Source organism: Canis lupus, chromosome 29 (assembly GCF_011100685.1).
Source record: "Canis lupus familiaris isolate Mischka breed German Shepherd chromosome 29, alternate assembly UU_Cfam_GSD_1.0, whole genome shotgun sequence".
NCBI lineage: Eukaryota > Metazoa > Chordata > Mammalia > Carnivora > Canidae > Canis > Canis lupus.
In genome coordinates this window covers 9,222,790-9,239,216 of record NC_049250.1, presented here as the reverse complement: position 1 = coordinate 9,239,216, position 16,427 = coordinate 9,222,790, and the positions used below count along the sequence as shown (strand labels likewise).

General features: G+C 38.1%; 1 long non-coding RNA gene across 1 annotated transcript; it reads left to right on the top strand.

Annotated features, from left to right (window-relative positions):
* The first annotated feature begins 1,654 nt into the window (after positions 1 to 1,654).
* On the top strand, positions 1,655 to 16,170 carry LOC111093213. The gene is made up of 3 exons (XR_005380845.1): positions 1,655 to 1,947; positions 11,672 to 11,750; positions 15,859 to 16,170. It is a non-coding gene; the product is annotated as an uncharacterized LOC111093213 (long non-coding RNA).
* Positions 16,171 to 16,427: the final 257 nt, after the last annotated feature.

Sequence of the window (16,427 nt, the reverse complement as noted above, 5' to 3'; positions counted from 1 at the left end):
TGATGGTGATGTTAGTTTGTTATTCTGAGACCATGTATGTATAGCATGTGATGGAGCAGATGAGCTAATTTGCTTTTTGACATTAAGAACTGGAATTTTCAGAGTGTGAAGAGATATAAGATGGATGAGATTATGTAGACAACTTTGTAGAGCTGATTTTGAATTTAAAATTTTAGTATAAATTTATGACATTTCCTATCTTAAAATATATTTTTCTAGCTTCTTCCATTAAAAAAAAGTTTAGAAGAAAATGTACAACTCTGCTACAATGAGAACCCCCAGGTGGCAATTTGTCCTAAAGAAATGAAGGCTTCTTAGAAAACGGCTGAGCCCAGGTCCAGGACAGTAAATGAATGATGGCCCTTGAGCATCTTGTTAGAACAAGGAAGGCATCCAAGATTACTAGGGCCATGGCACAAAGATTTAGGACCCAACTTGGAAAGATTGTCACAGACCAAAGAACGGACAACTTGAGAATCCATAAGCACAATAGTTTATGGATTAAAGCCCATCAAGTGACCAAGCCTAATCTAACTGTTGATCTAAACATCGATATATGATAGATACAGAGTCAGAGGAACATATTCAATTACACTGCATGTTAGAATCAGTAAAATCTAGGTAATGAGAAATCTCTAGCACTCACCATTCTGTCTTTTCAACAATAATAATACAATAGCAAGGAGAGAAAAAAAATTGAGGAAGAACCTATATGGAAGAGAGACGAGCTATATGGATCATTTGTAATCATTGTATAGACCTTGAATTAAGACCAATGCAAACAAATAGCTAATAAAAATAAGGAAACTCAAGGAAATTAGAAAGCTGATTGGCTTTTGATAATATTAGGAAACTACAGTTGTCAATTTTACCTATGTTTAAATGATGTCATTTATGGGCATATACAAAAAATAACTATATCTAATATGGAGTCATATATATATGTAATCTATATATAGGAAGATATATGAAATATAGATATATAATGATTTTTATATATTTTATAAATATATTTTATATTTTATATATATAAAATGATGTCTGGGATTTGCTTAAAATAATTTGGGGTAGATTGAAATGAATGTGTATAAAGAAGGCTAGGCATGAGTTGACCATGTTGAGGCTGGATGGTGGGTACACTGGGGCTCACACCACCTACTTCATATATGTTCACAGATTTCCATGATAAAAAGGCAAGAATCTTGATAAAAATGATTGAAAAGAAAGATGATATCCATTACAAAGATTTTTGCTTCTCAAGGCAGTGTGCCCTTTTCTTCCCATCCTCATTTCACTGAATCTCCGAACAAGTTCATGACCTTGATTAATTTTTTGATGAGAGATATTTTCTGCTCAATTGCTTTAATGGTATTTATTCCCTTAACACAGAATTTCTTTGAAAGCCACTTTGCATAGAACATTGATATTATTCATGAACACTTTTGTATTCATAGTAGTTTTCTTTAACTGATTTATCTTCTTAATATGGGCATGTCTTGGCAAGATCTTAAAATCATTTGAATAAAACAGACACCTTTTAAATTACCATCCTGTGATATTTCTTTAAATTCACCAAAAGCAGAAACATAAACATTAGACATTCTAACATTCCGTGCTTCTTAATGTGTATTAGTGAGGGTAGGCTAGCTTTTATTGTGATAACATGCAGCTTGAACAATTCAGTGCCTTTAAAAAAGGTTTATCTTTTGCACATGCTACCTATTTCTTTGGGTCAGCTGGGGGCTTTGCTCATTGTAGCTGCTTAAGAGCTCAGGCTGATGGAGGCTCCACCTTGGCATGTGCTTCCACAACCCAGTGTTGAGAGAAAGAAATCATGGTGAACTGTAATATGGCTCTTAAGGATCTGCATGGAAGTGAGAGGAGTTACTTCTCACCTTTAATTGGCAAAGGAAATCATGTGGCCACACCTCAGTGCAGTGGGATGAGGTGAGTAAATCTCGTGCAGAAAAGGCATCTAAGATGACAGAAATCGGGATCCCTGGGTGGCGCAGCGGTTTGGCGCCTGCCTTTGGCCCAGGGCGTGATCCTGGAGACCCGGGATCGAATCCCACGTCGGGCTCCCGGTGCATGGAGCCTGCTTCTCCCTCTGCCTGTGTCTCTGCCTCTCTCTCTCTCTCTCTCTCTGCGTGACTATCATAAAAAAAAAAAAAAAGAAAAGGCATCTAATACTTATTGATATTAACAGAATCCATGCTGCGTAAAAATATTTTTTAAATGTAGACAATTGCATTTAATACCCCTAGTTGGATGGGAGCAAAAGAATAATTACAATAACAGACAATGATTTTTTTATATTGCTTTTATAGCATAGCACGTCTTCAACTTTGAGTCAAATAGACTCTTTGCTTTCAAATCTACTTTAGGGTAACTTCCTTTTAATTTGCGAGGTGCGTTGAAAGTTTTAACTCACATGACAGCTTAGACTAGTAAAGATAATGTAACTCGTTTTATTCAAAGTGATCTTGTTTCCTTTATGAGTTCCCACAGTGGTCAGTGGGAAAAAGTAACATTTCAGTCCATGAATACGAATAATGAGATACTAATTTGATAGTCACCTCTGTAAATATGCTGTGTCTCTGATTTTTCAGTCTTTCATCCCTCTTCTGGCTCCTTTTCAAGATGCATCTAAAGCAAAACCGACCATAAAGCAGAGAGGAGACATTGGGGTCCTCTGGAACCTGGTGGCCTCTGGCTTCTGTGGAGTGTGAATCTGGGTGCTGGAGTCCTGCTGGCCCCCAGGGTTGAAGTCTGTGTCATTGGTAATTCTGTGTCTAACCGTTACCTCACCTGCTCCAGGCCTCTTGCTGACTCATTCCTCTCTCTCTCTTTGCTCTTCTTACACATCTTGAGACCAGAAAGGATCAGGCTTTTCTTGCATTTCCTCTAACTCATGTCTTCTTTTTATCTTAGAGGGTCAAGTTCATGGCCTTTACCCCTTGCATAGAAAGAAAAACTCTTAAAACTGAAGAAGAACACATAGAGCCTGGGTCTTGTAGCTTTGCGGCAGGTAGGATAAGGGAGGAGAAAAAGAGATTGGAAAGCCTTTCCCCTCAGCAATGCCCTGAAGTCTCTTGTCCTGTTGTGAAATTGTATGAACATCAGATGCGGGCTATTGCCTCATTCTTTCTCCTTAACCACTGTCATAAATCCTAATCTCTGCTCAGCCATGTGGTTGCTTTGTGCTAGCCAATGCACAAACTCATGGAGGGTAGAAAGGAAAACTCATAAACGATTTTCAAAATATTATTCCATTTATACTTACTTTCTTTGTTTTACATACATTCTTATAAAATACAAATTACTATCAGAAGGTAAATATATATGTGTATTTATAGATACCATAAACTCGAAGGAGGTAATATGTTTTTATTATTAGTTTTAACTCTGACACACGTTTGATTTTACTTTCTGTATGTAGTAATAGATACATATGTGTGTATATATATATATATATAAATTATAAATCAGGTAACTCAACCAAGGAGCAGCGATCAGGATTGAAGACAAAATTAACCTGCACAAATTTGCATTCTTGATCCACTCTTCAAAAGTAAAAGGTACTCATTTTCCTAAACACGGTTCTAAGCAGTAGGAATGGATGCACAAACATGACTTGATTATGTCAGTGCCCAATCATGGGATAAGTATAGGTTTGTTCAGAAGAGAGAATTTGAAAATGACTCAAGTAAAATGTTAGGTGACAAGCAGGACATGGATTGGGCAAAGCATGAGATGTTAATTGATGCAGTTGAAGCTTAGCACCACAGCCAAGGCAGATGTTAGAGGAAAAAACCGGAGCAGCAGCCAATAGTGCAGGTCCAGAACCAGAGATGAAAACTTAATTCATATCAAAACAAAGAGCCCTGGGTCTCCCACGCCCCTTCCAGAAACATTTGTGCATGATCTCTTATGGTAATTCAATTTTTCTAAAGCCCTCTGAAAGTTACATGGCAAAGAACCCAAAGCCAGAACTGGACCTTGCAGATTGAAAAGTATTACCTCCTCATCATATGGGACATTTCCTAAAGTCTTGGCTCAGTTTTCTCTGACAAGAGCTTAGTTTTATAATTTTTCATTTGTCTCTCTTTCTAGAGCACCTTCTCTTTTATTATTCTGAATACAACGATCATTTTGTTAGTTTTTTCACTGATAAGGCACCTAAGCTTGGATTCTGTTGAGTTCAATTTTTGTGCACTCAAGTTGTGTAAATTGTAGAAGTGTTCATTGCCTAACTGACACACACACTCACATACACACACATATGCCACTTGCTTCATAGGGTAGAACGGCTTCTTTTATTTATGTTTTAATATTAAGGTAGAATTGCTTCTATATAGGATTTATAAGTAACCTGACAGTAAATGAGATGCAGACTTTACCATAATCCTACATTTACAAATAGATCACGTTCCAAACAACTGTCAGTATTTTTTTTTTTAACTTTTTGAAGCAAGCATAGTTATAGACGATTACAGATAGCGGGTAGGTTCCTTTTTTTTTTTTTTTTTTTTTTTTTTTGCAGGTAGGTTCCTAAACAAACAACCAGAAGTTTGTTTATAGACTGCTAGACCTTTAAAGCTAATTGAGCCATCTCCCTTCATTTGTTAAAAAAAAAAAAAAAAAAAAAAAAAAAAAACCAAGAGAGAGAGAGAATGAAGCCTGTACAATACAGAGATAACCAAGCCACATGACAGGGTAGCGGTCCAGGTGGGGCTGGAGTCTGGTCTTCTGACACCTTGTGTGGGAGGCTTTTACTGTGGTTGGCAACATGTTCTTAACCCATGCCATAGTTAAAAATTATCTTAAAATCCCAACAAAAATGGGTTTTTATCCTTAGCCAGAATTTGTCAGGATAGACTAGGTTATGCTGAGACCCCAAATTAATCCTGAAATTCTTGTGGCTGACACAACGAAAGTTTGTTTCTTGCTTTTGATACATGTCCAGTGAGTATTGGCAGGAACTCTGACTCTGCAGCCGCTGGAGAATCCAGGTGAATAGATGGTCTGCTGTCTTGCAGTTGCATTATTGGGCATGCATGGCCTTTTTGGTTCCTATGGCACTAGCATTTTATGGTGAAAATAGTAGAAGATGCTTGAGCTAAGACAAAATAATAAACGCATCAAAAAAATTCTTGAGTGCCAGTGCTTGAATAAAAGGAGTTTGTGAGGAGGAAGTGCTCACACGTTCTGATGGTGAAGAGGCCCCTGAAGGAGATGTCTGAGTACCTTCCAGGAAGGATTTGAAAAGCTGGGCCCTGCTTCTTTTTCTGGATGGGGAATAACAGTAGTATCCGTGGCTTATCAGACTTTGTTAGGATTGTGTTTTGACTCATAAGGAGAAGGGAGACACTGCACATGTTCACATGTAATATATCTTAATTTAACAGCTCCATTTGGCACATGAGATAGCTGTTATCATTTCAACTATATGGACAATGCAAGGGGAGAGCTCAAAGGAATTTGAGCTAAGAACGTTGGTTGAACAGTTGTTCAGCTGTGAGAACAGAGCTCGGGGCAAGACAAAGTGTGTCCCTTCATGTGTGTCCATGGACTCAAGGCTAGAAAGGGGCAGGATAAGGACTGTAATCCAAATTTCCTACTTTTTGGTCAACATCTCCAAACTCCACAATATGTCTTTTCAGCTAGAGGGCAAGTGTCATGTGTGATGAATGAGCCTAACAGTGAAATCTTTCACCCTGGAGTGTAGGTAAAAAATAATATACGTTAATCTTACTTCTGGGGCTTTTAGTCTGGCTGAGCTGAGACAAAGATACCATCTATATAAACATCCCCCTCCTCCTCCCATCCCACATCTCCTCCTTCCCCAAACCATATCTACTTGAATCTATTGAGACATCCATGGGAACTACTGTAATTGATGAAGCAGGGAGGGGTTTTAGCTGAGAGGGGTGGGATATGGATGGGATATTGTAGCAACTATTCTCCTTGGATTTCTGCAGATTTTGTTGACACACAATAACAGTGGATGTTGGAAATGAATTTTCATGACAAATGTGGTATTATTGTGGGCATTAAGTAAAGGCTGGGAGTTCATAGAAGTATCCAAGAGACATGTCGTAAGACTCACCAGCAGTTCCATAGGATTGGGAAGGAACTACTTCCCATAGCTTTGTACGAGACCCTGTAGAAGAAAAAGAAGATGATGCTGCCTGCCTGGGTTGGAAGCACCATGAGGTATCCAGGCTCTTATGAAGAAATAAATGGAGACAGACTATCTCAGTTGATAAAAACTGATCACAAGGTCTTATTACTGTGTACGTAGAGGCTACAAAGCCAATGGACATTAGAATTACATGCTCTTAATAATATGCAGATTATGTTGTAAAAAAAGATCAGCCAAATAAACCCATTTTAATACTTAAAATGGACGTGATTGATCTCTTTAAGATAAAAATATTTCCTGTGCTATAGAATGAAAAGCTTGGGATAGTTTTAGACACTGTTTTGCTTTCAAAAAAAGTAGAGGAAACAATTTCAGGGCGATTTCTGAAATAATACTGCAGAAGGTTGTGCTTGTAAGCTAGGAGAAGCTCATGTGAATCAACTTCTGCTTGTTTGGGGAAATCAGAAGTGTATTAAAAGCACATTCCACACTGTTCTGGTCCCAGCTTCATTCTTCAGTGCTTGATAGTTTTAACAGGATGACAGGTTTCCTTTTGTACTTTGTCTGGGCCATTAAATGTGGCCGTGGCATTGCACACTGTTTCATAGCATGGAAATGAAATGTTCGGTGAGATTGATGTGTCCTCTCTTCCTGGTCGCGGATGAGTGGCTGGCACATTCCCTCACTGCCACGGGCATTCAGATACCGCTTGTCTTCGACTGGAAAAACAGACAGCAAGCAGGCTGCATTTCCCCATTTACACAAACTGTTACTTCCTTAATTTACATGTAGAAGTTAAAGACGTCACAGCAAACATCTACAGCAGAAACTTTAAAAATGATTGTCCAAGGCTATTACCCCATAACTCAATCCGAATCATTTATTTTCTTGTTTCTAGTTTTGCTACCAGAAATGATAGAAAATTTCCAAGTGGACTTGCCATTTTTTCCCCCAAACGACTTCAAAATATTTTAACTCCCTGCCTCACTTTTCCCCTGACTCTTGTGGAGAGAGTATCTTTAGATCTTTAAAATGCCCATCTGCTTTCTCCTTCAAGCTTGCATACCAGTTAAGAGACTGCAGACTTCTGTCAGCCAGTTGATGAGACTGTGACCTACCCCAAGTGATATTGTAGAAAGGATGATGGGAGGTCAGATTATTCCATGTGTGCTGTGGTGGATGATTGCAACGCAATTCAGTTTTGGAAAGTATCTCTATTTTCTTATGTTTCTTTCTTTGCTTTTCTTTTTTTTTTCAGATGATAAAAGTAATACATGTTCTTTGGTGAAGATTTGAAAAATCGACAAAAATTTCAAAAGGAAATTAAATCAGCAGCAATTCTACCAATCTTACTGGCATTTGGGTGTATTTCCTTTTAGTTATTTTTCTCTGGAGCTGTATATAGGTATTTTTCTCTAAATCCCTTCCTGCCTTCCTGCCTTCCTTCCTTCCTTCCTTTTTTTCTTTCTCTCTCTCTCTCTCTTTCAATTTTTAAAAAAGATTATTTATGTATTTATTCATGAGAGACACAGAGAGAGGCAGAGACAGAGGCAGATGGAGAAGCAGGCTCCCTGCGGGGAACCCGATGTGGGACTTGATCATGTCCTGAGCCGAAGGCTGATGCTCAACCCCTGAGCCCCCCAGGTGCCCTCCTCTCTTTCAGTTTTGAGTCATTCTCTTCCTCCTAGGGCACAAAACAATAGTGATGTTTAAAGAAGAGAAAACGTGACTTTGATTCTGAAGACCTCAGTGTTCGTTCTCCCTTTCCTGCTGTTGCTGTACATAGCAGTGCCATGAGCCAAGGTCTCTGCGCTCCCGAGACCTGTAAACCCAGGGCAGAGCATGGTGCCTGGCAACAGAAGTTTGCTGCACAAATGCAGTATTACCTCTCCCGGAGCATATGATTCCCAAGGAAATGTGCTGTTTTTCATTTAATTTTATTGATACTCCTCTCAGGGAGAGAATATGATTATGTCATTTAATAGCTATGGAGACTCTGAGGCAGAATCTTAACCACTTGTCTCCCCAGGGGCAGAGCAAAGATTGTTTGTGGGATCCTCTCTTATTCCTTGCCATGAGCATGCTTGGCTCTCTGCAACTAGTATGATGGTCCCTTACGGAGTGTGTACTATACCCGCCAACTGCAGGAGGCATTTTGCTCAGTGTCTGATTTCATCTTCAGAATTGCCTATGACTTCATAGGCATATTCATAAATATCATTGTCTCTGTGCTGTAGATGAGAAAACTGAGGCTCACAGAGATTAAACTGTGAACTCAGAGTCCCTTGATTAGAAACTGTCCTGAGTGGATCTCTTCTACCCATGCTTTTCTCATTTTTGCTCTCCTCATCCAGTCACAGATCTGGAGTATAGTTTTACTACCGAAAAGTATGAAGATAACAGTGCCTGGACCTAATGGGATTGGTCTACCCGGTTAGTACCAGGAGAGTGCTAGAGCAGAATGTGGTCCTCGTAATTGTTTACTGAAGGAATGAATAGAAAGTATATGTGAGCTTTCTTTGTGTACCACAAAGAAGGAGGCCCATGTGTGCCTTACTATATGTAATGTAAAGTATAATATAAAGAACTATACTTTAAGACAACTTTAAGACAAGAGGGAAAAGGAAATGAAATATAGGACTGTATTACCCCAACATCACCCTTTCCACATAATCCTTATGGATCAGGGGTGGGGAGCAGGGAAAAAGTGAGTAGTGCTAGCTAAGGGTGTTTCCGCATGTAATAGAGGTTAATATTATTATTGAAGAGTTGTAACAAAGTAAAAAATAAAGAAAGAATCTAATAAACATCACCTGTGTCAGCAGAAAAAAACAAAATCCATTAAGGGGAAATGGTCTGACTTTGAAAATCAATAAAGAGAAAATGGACCAAATCTCTTAACCATAGACGCAGCCTAATGTATTTATTGACTTTGTATTTATTCTCTTCTTATTTTCCAATTACATTATTCTAGTATATCAAAACACTGGCCTAGATTTCCTCACTTTCCCCCAATCTATCCCAGCAAAACACTTCCCTAACCCAGTGTTTGCTCATGTTCCCCTCAACCGGTACCTCCACAGGTGTTGGTATTAGAGCCTTTGCACCAAAAGGTTTTCTCCGATTTCTCCTTTCCCCACCACCAAGGACTTCCAAAAATTATCTGACTCAATTCAAATCTTTCTTTTGCTTATGTCTCTGTGAATTGCATCGATAGAAGGTAACTTCTGGAATGTAATTTCGTTTCGTTTAACTGGTGCCATTTTAAGAAGTACATATTTAAGTTTCGGTGGCTGATGTCTGAGCCATAGGGAACTTCCATCATCTCTCCTATGCAGCTGACAGTGTAGATGATAAATCACAGTATTACTCCAGGGTGGCCATGAGACAGGAACTAAGAAAGTACAAGAACCAGCTTACTGCTTGCTCCTTCTCCTGTGATATCCCTGAATTGAAGATGAAGGAGGATGGAGGAAGCTCCAGGCATGATGGTGGCTGCCGAGCAGAGAATGGCTACAAGAATCAAAGACTTGAGGCCAACATAGCCTAATCCTTACACCTAGAACATCCACAGAAGCCTGGTCAGAGAGAAGCCTAGTCACTGGTTTAGTTTGTTTCAGATTTGTGCATTTGAGGACTAATAATCTTTCCCACAAATTCTCTCCTTCTTTTGCTGTAGAAAGAAAGAATATAACATCCGGATAGCCAAGAACTGATTTTTTATTTCTTTTGCTTTCCCTAAGGAATGAAGATATGAATTCTACTAGAACTTTGTGAAATGGTTTTCTTTTTAGCTTGACCTTTAACCTACAAGTGACATAATTAGGCTCATTATATATTTTAATAAAAACTATTTTGTTGATTAATATAGGCTTTATTTTAAAGGCATTAAGATGATTGTTAGCTTAATGTTATATAATTCTGTACTTTATATATATATTGTCTTCAATATAAATCTTAAAAATTTCACATGTAAGCATTCTTTCCCTGTTAAAGGGGAGAAAATACCAGACCCATCCTCCTGATCTGTGGACATACAAACATACTTTTGGCTGATTTTAGATATATGCTTTTGAATTCTCATATGTGTGGGTACATATAAAGTCTAGAAAATAAATTTGCTTTTCCAATTATTTTATCCTATAAAATCAAAGGACAATTCACTGCCATTGTTGCTAATTTTCCTGATAGGTTTTATAATTCTAGAGAAAATGTTTATAGATTAGAGATTTTTCTTCAATGTTACTTTTTTCAAGGCAATTGTTGCCACTTGAAATTTTTCCAGAACTTCATTACTAGGTATCTGTTCAGATGGTTGCTACCACAGAAGGACCATTCATAAAGGGTATTAACTTGTCTCATATCTAATCTAAGATCCCTCTGAGGCAGCCTGGACAGAAGCAGATTGAACAATCAGAAGCAATTGTTGATTTTCACTGATTTGGTTGAAATCATGAGTGAATGGTCGCTTGTTAGTATAGAAAACTTTCCTTATTGTTATGATCCTTGCTCAGTTTAGTCATTGCTGTTGCTTCATAGGGAGGATCCCATGCCTTTTCTTGCCCTTTCCAACTATTTCCAATTATGTATGTAAGAAAAAATTCTAGTTGTTAGAGATAATATTAAGCGCTATTAACGTTGCATACTATTGGATTGTGGTGGTAGCACCAGCTTATTAACTTATTTTTCTGACCTCCAAGATACTGATCAGTCCTACCACCCCCTAACTGGGAGTTTTTAAATGTCCTGACAAATTTGGTTTAGGGGAAAGAGCTGCTTATATATGAGTTTGAATTTTGATGCTATCCCTAGCTCTGTGAATCTGAGCAAATCATTGAATCTATGTAAGTCTTTGTTTCTTATCTGTAAAATAGGAATAACAATGTCTGCCTCAGGTCTTTGTAAAGTACCTGACAGTATCTTTGTGCAACCATCCAATTTATATTAATTCCCTTCCTACTCTAAAACATCCTTTATGAGGTCTAATAGAAACCCCATCCTTCACTTGAGTGGTCTAACAGTGGCTTTTGACAAAAATTCCTCATTTCTTTGACTGTATTCACTGTCAGGTTGGGAGGCCCCTCCATGAATCAAGTCCAAGACCATGGCATCACATAATTCCCATAAGTATGTAAACTTTGCAGCCATTTGTTTGGCTAACATTCTGTTGCTCTTTCTCACTGCTTGACCTTTGATGAATCACTGAGTGTTTCTGCTCCTCTGTTGCCTCATCTGGAAATGAGTTTATTAACAGAACTGACCCTGTGGGTTATGAGGGAAATGAATGAGTTAAGGCATGGAAAATGTCTACAACAGTGCCTCCTACATTGTTAGTTCAATAAATATCAGTTGCTATTATCAATCTAATTAGTTTATGTTCAAATCCCTGGTCACTGCAGTTAAGACATGGACAATTTTTATTGTATGCATGTATGTTTTTAGATCATGCAACTTATTTTCAAACAAATTATCTCATGTAAGCCTCCCCCAGACTCTAAAATAATCATTACCATCCCCCTTTTACAGATGCAGAAACAGATGCCCAGGAAGTTTAAGTAGTGTGGTCTTCTCAACAACTAATGAAAAGCGAATGATAGAAATGCAGGTTGGTATAAATTTTTCTGATTCCTAATCCCACATGCTGTCTCTGCCACAAATGCAACAAAAATTCAATTGGCTTTTTAGTATGGCAGATTGTGTATCACTATATCAGTGCTGACAGATTTTTGTGTACTTTACAAAGCAAGATAGTCAAATTCATGGAATTGAGTGCCATTGTCCATGGTGTTAAATATTTTTGAGATCACAACAGGGAGCAATCGCTTCCATATAAGATACTTAGCCACAGGAATCTAATTTTGGATAGGGTATCAATAGTAGGTTGGATTCTTAGAGAAGTCAAAAATTTAATAGACTGGACACAGAAAAGACCAACTCTAAAGAAAAATTGCTAAGTTGGTTTACACTGAAATTAAGAACTTCTGTTTATTAAAACTATAACTAAGAGTGTGAAAAGACAAGCCATGGAAGATGAGAAGATATTTGTAATACATGTACCTGATAAGATTCATTTATATCTTTGTTTCTTACTATAAAAACCAGTAAGAAAAAGGCAGAGAACCCAACAGAAAAGTGAACAAAAGACTCAAACAGGTATTTAACTAAAAAAGGATTTCCAAAATATCAATGAGCATAGGAAGAGAACTCCAACTTTATTAGTCATCGGGGAAATGTAAACTATTGTTCACTTCCAACGAGCACCAACCATACAGCTATACCACTGATGGGAGTGTAAGTAGATAAAACAAGTTTGGGAAACTGTATGGTAAGTCTACAAAAGATGAACATAGCATATCTTTTGTCTAACAATTTCACTTTTAGATAGATACCTATAGTTTAGATAAATATGTATATTTTTGAACCAAAAAACATGTATAAAATGTCCAGAGCAGCACCATATAACCTCAGACCGAAACATCCTAAATGCCCATCAGTGGAATGGATAAATTAATGGTGCTATATTCCTACAATGGAATGATATATGGTAAGGAGAATAAATGAATTCATAGAGCAAAATTATTATTATTATTATAATTTTTATTTATTATTATTTTTTAAAGATTTATTTATTCATGATAGACATAGAGAGAGAGAGAAGCAGAGACACAGGCAGAGGGAGAAGCAGGCTCCATGCCGGGAGCCCGACGCAGGACTCGATCCTCTGACTCCAGGATCATGCCCTGGGCCAAAGGTAGGCGCTCAACTGCTGAGCCACCCAGGGATTCCCCAAAATTATTTTTATGTACAAAATGTTACATTTAAGGAACCAGACATATGAGAATATACATGAGAAAATACCATAAAGTTTGATGCAGGAAAAATTTATCTTTGATGATAAAAGAGAGGCCATGGCTACCTCTCTGGGGAGTAACGATTACAGGGGACTTTGCAAGATGCTAGCACTGTTGCCTTCCTCATCTGCAGGGGATGCATTTCATGTTTGAAATGAAATGATGATGATGTTTGAAACCACAGATAGTACCAAACCCTATATAATACTATGTTTTTTTTATACATATACACCCATGTTAAGTTTAATATATAAATTAGGGACAGTAAGATATTGACACTAATAACTAATAATAAAATATAACAAATATAACAACATATTGTAATGAAAGTTATGTGAATATGGTCTCTGTCTCCCTCTCAAAATATCTCATGGTACTGTATTCACTCTGCTTCTTGTGATGATATGAAATGATAAAATGCCCACATGATGTGATGCAGTGAGGTGAATGACGTGGGCATTGTGACATAATATTAGGCTGCTATTGACTTTCTGACAGTACATCAAAAGGATCACCTACTTCCAGACCATGGCTGACCCCAGTAACTGAAACTGTGGAAGGCAAAACCATGGATAAGGGGGAACAACTATAAAGTACTCTCTTCATGTGATGTTGGTTACAAGAGTGGGTTTACTTTTTGAAAATTCATCAGGTTATTCACTATAGAGCATGTGCACTCTGTTGTACATTACGCCTCAGTATAAAATTAAGATATGAATTTGGTCTCATCAGAAAGTGTCTGGTCTTTTTCCTAAATAACACACAAATTCTATCTACCCCACATAGAGGAATGCTGAATCATATTTTGTTTTAGAAGGAAAAGGAGCTTAAGACCCTTGGCGGTAAAGGTTCCTGTGGAACAGAAAGGGTAGCGACCATTTTGGATAGGGGCCTACAGCAGCTCTGGATTTAGGGAAACACACTGATTTTTCTTTCCCCAAAGCCAAGCGAAAGGATGAGGAGAGTAGACTCTGGCAGCCAGAGCTTGACATTTAACAACTGTCATGCAGCTTCCACCAGGAATGGTCTGGCCAGATTCATGCCTTTCTCCAAACATTTGGCAGCTGTCTTTGCATTCTTCTTTTCATATCTGATAGTCTGAGAGACACTGGCCATGCCAGGTTCTGCAGATCTCTTTCCAGACTAAGTACCTCAGAACTCAGCATACTTTGTGCAGTTTTATAACTAGTTCAAATGAGAAGCCCTCACTTGTGAAGGAAATTCAGTGTGAGCCGTTGGGGAAGGCACCATGATGACAGAAGACATTTGTGTCTCAGCTCTTTTCGGTCCTCTTTCATCTGCTTTGTCCCCTTGCATATATATCTTTTTAAAGATTTTATTTATTTATCCATGTGAGACAGAGAAAGAGAGAAGCAGGCTCCCCGCGGGGAGCCTGATGCAGGACTCGATCCCAGGACCCCAGGATCATCATTTGAGCCAAAGGCAGACACTCAACCACTAAGCCACCCAGGTGTCCCATCACCTTGCAATATTTAAACTAATTCAAAACGTCATTCTACTAAAATAATAATTTTTATCATGCCAAGGTCATGGAGTGGGAGATTTTTGAACACCTGAAACCCTACTAGCCTCTTCTTTTCTGTGACAGGGACAGCTCTGTACAGGCCACGTCACCATCACCCACTGCCCCCTGATCCAGTAAAGGACCAGGTAATGCATATGGAAGCAAGTGGCACACTTAGTATATGGATCAATTTTAACACCTCTTTTCTCTCTATGATAAAATCATTTTCAGTAATGATCTTGAAATGATACAAATAATAATATGGGCCAGAAAAGAAATAGAGACAATAAACATATTATTTTATTGCATTTCCCAGTCATGTTGATAAAAACAATAATATTAAATAAAATATAATAAAACCAGAAGATCTGCTAAAGGTCCAGTTTAGGTAGCCATCACAAGGATCACACTTTATTTTCTTGATTCATTCTTTAGCAATTAATCTAAATTTCAGATTTAAACATATTATTCAAATATAGTAAAATTTTTCATGCATAAACTAAAATTTGCACTCACCAAATAAAAATGTTACACCTTTCAGTTTTCAATTTTAAATATAAGTACAAACTCCACTGGTCACTTAGGATGACAAGAATGAACTAACTCAAGGTCTGTTTCTTCGTTTTCATAATCACTGTTTTATCATTGTTTTGATTATGTTATTTAAATGCAGGAATATATTGTTTGTAAGGGTTAGAGAAGTTAACTGCACCTGAAGTCATCTGGAACCTTCCTGTTGAGAATTATTCTTCAGGGGCACCTGGGTAGCTCAGTCAATTAAGAGTCTGCCTTTGGCTCAGGTCCTGATCTCAGGGTCCTGGGATCAAGCCCCACATATGTCAGGCTTCCTGCTCAGAGCAGTCTGCTTCGTCCTTTCCTTCTCCCTCTGCCCCTCCCTCCTGTTATCTCTCTCAAATAAATAAATAAAATTTTTAAAACATAAAAGAATGCATTCTTCAAATGAATGTGTATAGTTGAATCTACCTGTGTTGGGGGCTGACTGTATAGTCAGGAGTTTTTTGAGTTAACTTATGGAATGCGAATATTTATTAAAGGATAAGTAATAAAAGCATACCAACTTGAAACATACCATATAGAGCAAGATGGAATCACTCATGTCAAGCAGGGATTCATGTCAAGCATGTGAGTAGCCAAGGATGTTGCAGCTAAGACCAGATATTGCCAAACCAGCACAAGCTGAGGACACCCAGAACTGATAACCAGCAGAATCAGAGGAGATATGCAAAGATCCAAGACTCATGAAACTCCTTTAGAAAGGCAGGATTTTTTGCAGCAAACTGTCAGACTCGTCTGATGCTGACCCTTTCATGTCTTAGCTCATCAAGAAGACAGCTGCCACCTAAGGCTCTGCCGAATTGATTTCTGAACATAACAGAGATTCTTCGCTGCTTGAACAGGAGCAGCACGTGCCGAGAGCTGACCCCGACCAGAACCAGGCCTCATCTCAACTGTGTGCTCACCAACTGACTTCACATTTGGTTCACTAACTTCTTCTCCTTGTTGCATCTTGTTTGTTGTGTGACTTCGTATTCTGCTCTGCTTTGTGTGACATGTATGAAGCCAAGTGAACATGTGGTAAATGTCATCAACTTTGGAATTCTGGACCTGTTTGACAATTATGTTAACCTTGGTTTATGACTGAATAAAGGTGACATTGCATAAAGACACAACTCGTGTGCATACCTTCATAGTGTGCTCGTGACACTTACATATCTCTTATTAAAATTCATCAGCTCAATACCAAAACTGAAACCACCCAATTTCAAAAATGGGTGAAGACATACACGTTTCTCCACAGAAGGTACACAAATGGCCAATAAACACATGAAAGATGCTCAATATCACTAATCACTATGGAAATGCAAATCAAAACCACAACAAGATA